The 4,674-nt window shown below is 50.2% G+C and overlaps 1 pseudogene; it reads right to left on the bottom strand.

Annotated features, from left to right (window-relative positions):
• Positions 1-2,042: 2,042 nt before the first annotated feature.
• Positions 2,043-4,135, bottom strand: LOC148045799 (uncharacterized; annotated as a pseudogene).
• Positions 4,136-4,674: the final 539 nt, after the last annotated feature.

The following is a 4,674-nucleotide window of genomic DNA, read 5'->3' as shown; positions in this document are numbered from 1 at the left end:
GGCCGCAGAAGTGGCTGCGCTGCGTGTAGAGTGAGCCATGATATCAGGTGGCATAGGCAGAGAGAGAGCGGAATACACCCTAGAAATAGCTGCCCATACCCAGCGACCAATGTCCAAAGAAGAGGCCTTGGAACCTCTCTTATCTCCAGGTTGGAACTTGACAAAAAGAGTCTCAAAACGCCTGAAAGAAGCAGTTCATTTAATATAAATGCGTAAAGCACGACATACATCGAGATAATGCCACTTACATTCCAGTCTATGAGATGGCTGAGGACAGAAGTCGGGAAGCACCAATTCCTGGGTTCTATGGAATACAGAATTTACCTTAGGTACAAAGGGCGGGTCAAGTCGAAGGACTACCTTATCTGTATGAAAGATGCATAAATCTTGTCTGATGGACAAGGCTGCCAACTCGGAAACTTGCCTTGCTGAGGTAATGGCTACAAGAAAAAACACTTTTAATGTTAAAACATGCAAAGACACAGAATGCAAAGGCTCAAATGGAGACTGAATTAGTCCTGAATTAGGAATTCCAGGACTTTGGAGACATCCCAGGTAGGGAATCTGTGTATTGTCGGTGGCTTGATGTTGGTGGCACCACGCAAGAAGCGACGGATCAGAGGGTCATTAGAGAGTGATTGGGGAGAAGTCAGAGAGAGGACTGAGGACAGGGCCACAACTTGGCGATGAAGAGTGTTCGGTGAAAGTCCCAGGTCCAGCCCCCGTTGCAGAAATTGAAGAATATGAGGAACAGAAGCCTCGAGAGGAACAATAGCCTTAGAGTAACACCAGACAGAGAATTGAGTCCAAGTGGCATCGTAAATGCAATTAGTAGAAGGACGTCTGGAGGCTTGAATTGTTCGAATGACCTCTGCAGACAAGTTAGCAGTCCTTGGAGCTTCCCGCTCAACCTCCAAGCAGTGAGCGCAACCACAGAAGGTCTGGATGTTGGAGCGCCCATAGGAGAAGCAGCGAGGGAAACTGGGCAGTAGCCATGGAGGGGCTACTGAGAGGTTCATGAGGTTCATGAGGTCAGCAAACAAGGGTCTGCGGGGCCACCAAGGAGCAATCAGGATTACTTCTTCCCTTTCCACCAGAAGTTTTCGCACTACCCTCTGAATGAGGGGGGTAGGGGGAAAGGCATAGAGAAGGCCTGGAGGCCACTCGCTCCTCAGAGTATCTGCGCCCTCCACTCCTGGCGTCGCATAGTGAGTGAAGTACCTTGGTAACTGAGTGTTGTCCTGGGAAGCAAATAGGTCAAGAACCGGGAGCCCGAACCTGACCATCAGTTGGTGGAAAATGTGCAGATGTAAGCTCCACTCTGATGGATCGATGTGCATGCAGCTGAGGTCGTCTGCCTGAGTGTTTTGGATCCCCAATATGTGCTCTGCCCTGAGCGATAAAAGGTGGGTTACCGCCCAAGAGATCAGTTGGAAAGACAGATTCATTAGATGTCGGGATTTTGTCCCCTCCTGCCAGTTTATGTGTGCTTTGGTGGTGGTATTGTACATAAGGACGAGCATGTGCGCATTGGCCACCAGAGAGTGGAAACGAAGGAGGGCAAGAAACACGGCTTTCAGTTCCAGCCAATTGATACTGTTTTTGTCGGAACGTGACCACCTTGGGCCGTGTGTGACAGCACCTGGGCTCCCCAGCCTTGCAGACTTGCATCCGTAGTTAGTGTGATGCATGGGGGTTCACAAAAAAGAGACCCTTGTGTCATGGCAGGGGAAAGCCACCAGCGTAGGGATCGCCTTACCTCCGATGTTGGATGGATTCTGTGTGAAGAGCAACTGCAGTTCGTCTTCTGATACAGGAGTAGAAGCCATTGGAGCTGGCAACTGTGGAATCTGGCTCATGGCACAATGTGGAAAACGGACACCATCTTGCCCAAGAGCTGAGATAGTTGGATGAGCGGAATGGCCTCTTGCTCACGGATGAATGAGACCATGTTGTGAATGCTCACCTGCCTTTCTGGGGTTAAGAATACCTGTTCCAGAGCTGTCTATCACTGCCCCCAGATGCATGAGACAAGTCGTGGGCTACAGATGACTCTTCTTCAAGTTGTCAAGAAAGCCGTAGTCCTCTAGGATCTGAAGGGTGAGCTGGACATCCCGGTGGGCCTTATGTGACGACCTGGATAGTAACAGAATATCATTAAGATAACAGAGAATTCTAACCAGCAGAGGGCAGCAAGGATCTTAATAAAAACCCTTGGGGCCAAGGATAAGCTGAATGGAAGAGCCCTGTATTGGAAATGATTTCCATTGTAAGAAAAACGGAGAAATTTCCTGTGGTCTGGAAGAATAGGGATATGGAGGTATGCCTCTGTGAGATCAATGGAGGAGAGAAGGTCATTGGGCCGAATGCTCTCCAGAACAGACAACAGAGAATGCATTTTAAACCTCCGGTAGACTATACATTTATTTAGAAATTTGAGGTCGAGAAATGCTCTCCAGCCCCCCAAAAACCTAGGCACTATAAAGAGACGGGAGTAAAAACCCCTCCCTTGCTGTTCAAGGGGAACCTCTTAGATGGCCTGAATTTGGAGGAGATGCCCTATAGCTAGTTCAACCAGATGTCTTTTGGAAATGTCCCTGGAGACGGGACAAGGTACAAAAGTCTGTGGAGGACTGGAAAGAAATTCCAGAGCCAGGTCAAAATGGACGGTATGCCTGATCCAGGAGTCGCTAGTGATATCATCCCAGCGATCAGCGAAGGTGGACAGACGGCTCTCAATAGGGAGGTGGTCAGAGAGTTCACTTCTGCTTCCTAAAAGGGCGATTTGAACTGCCCTTGAAGGGCTTCCTATAGGAGAAGCACTGGGAGTTCCGGTTGGACCTGTCCTGGAACTGCTGGTCTTGTCTCGGGGGAGCCTGACGCTGGGGACGGGGGTAGGCAAATCCCCCATCCGTCCCATGAAAGGATTATCTGCGGAAGAAAGAAGGGAGGTTAAGGTCAGACTTGCAGTTTGCAGAAGGAAGCACCTTACGCTTGTCCTTGGATTCAACCAAAAGAGGTTCTAGAGGAGGACCAAAGAGTAAGCCAGGTAAGAAGGGTGTGGATGCCAAGCGCCACTTCGCTCTGGCCTCTGCTTGCCACTGCTTCAGCCAAAGAAGATGCCTCGTGCTGATATTAGGAGCCATGGACCTGGAAGAGAAACGTGCCGCATCCAAAGACGCATCTGCCGCGTACTTCATTGCCGCCTTAAGCTTGTTCATATCCTAGTGAGCATGGGAGTCTCCAGAGGGGATCCTGTTTAAGCCAGTGAAGGGCAGCCCTGTTGAAAAAAGAAGCAGAAGAGGCAGCCTTGACCACCTATGCAGCGGACTGATGACCCTTCACCAGTGACTGCTCAAAGTGTTTGTCTTCAGGGCGCAGGGCGTCCTCTGGTGCGGTGGTGGCCGTGTTAGGTGATGACAAGGAAACCACGGGCAGATCAATGGAAGGAACTTCCAAAAACTTAGAGAGTTCTGGACTGACATTATACAGCTGTTTGTCCAGTGTAGAAGGAAGGGGCCCAGACCCTGGACAAGCCCATTGATTTTGAATCACCTCCAGGAATAGTTTCAGGGAAGGAACAATGTCCTTCTCGATGGGGGGATGAGAGAAGAGGGGATCAGTGGTATCTGACTTGTCTGCCTCCAAGGAGGTGATGGTTTAGAGGCTGGAATACCAGAGACTTTCTTGGCCTTGAATAAGAGGAAGCAAAATAAGACAGGCTTAAAAAGACCCAATAAGGCAGAAGGGGCATGGTCAAGTCCTCATCTTCTGACAGGTCAGAATCACGGGAGACCTGCTCCTCAGTATCCACAGCAGGTGCCTGAGAGACGCTTGCAGAAGTCGTCCCTTGGGCCTGATTGGAACGACCCTTCTTAGATGTGTTAGAAGAGGAGCAATGAGAAGTGGCAGCAGCAGGAGGTTGATGCTGAAGGCCTGCAGCGATGCCCCGCTCAATGGCAGCTGCTATGATGCCAGCCATGTCATCAGGATTGATGGTGACAGCCCTGGGGACAGGGGAACCCATATCAATGTCGGTGGTGATGCTGCTGTCTCTTTCAGAATCTGAATCCCCCTGAAATCCAATCCCATTCTCAGGGTTCAAAGGAGAAGCTTGAGGGGAAAACATTCCCATCAGTATCAGTGGAGAGGTCCTCCATAGGGTTGAAATTAGTTGGAGGAGAAACCCTGGGCAGGAGGATAGGAGTAGAGCAATGATTGGTCTTGGAAGTGGCCTTTTATGGCACAGGATCAGGGCCCTGTGTTGGTAGGTACACCAGGAGAGGGAGTTTCCTGGGTCTCCTGAGGGAGAGCAGGTCTAGGGGCCTTGGCAGACCTGGTAGAAGAAGGCTTTGAATTGTCTCTCTTTTTGCTCTTAAGGTCAGAGGGGACTGGAGCAGAGGGGGCAACTGAACTGGGCAAATCCCCTCCCTTCGGAAGGGTTCCATTACTTGCCATTACTCATGATTACTCCTTTTGTCAGTAGAAATGTTGCGAAGCATTGTAGCAGGCTTCCCGCCCAAACAAAATGGCCACCACTGTTTTTGCACTCAAAATAACTGCCTCAGAAAGTAGACCGGGACTGAGGGAGAGCTGAGGTGGCAAGCCGACCAGGTAGCTTATCGCTCGGCAGTTTTACTGTCGATCAAGCGCTCTGATGCGAAGAGATGCTTC

Source organism: Thamnophis sirtalis, unplaced genomic scaffold (assembly GCF_051295495.1).
Source record: "Thamnophis sirtalis isolate CommonGarterSnake01/CBP01778 unplaced genomic scaffold, rThaSir2_p1.2 scaffold_4, whole genome shotgun sequence".
Classification (NCBI taxonomy): domain Eukaryota; kingdom Metazoa; phylum Chordata; class Lepidosauria; order Squamata; family Natricidae; genus Thamnophis; species Thamnophis sirtalis.
This window is presented reverse-complemented; position numbering and strand designations above follow the sequence as displayed.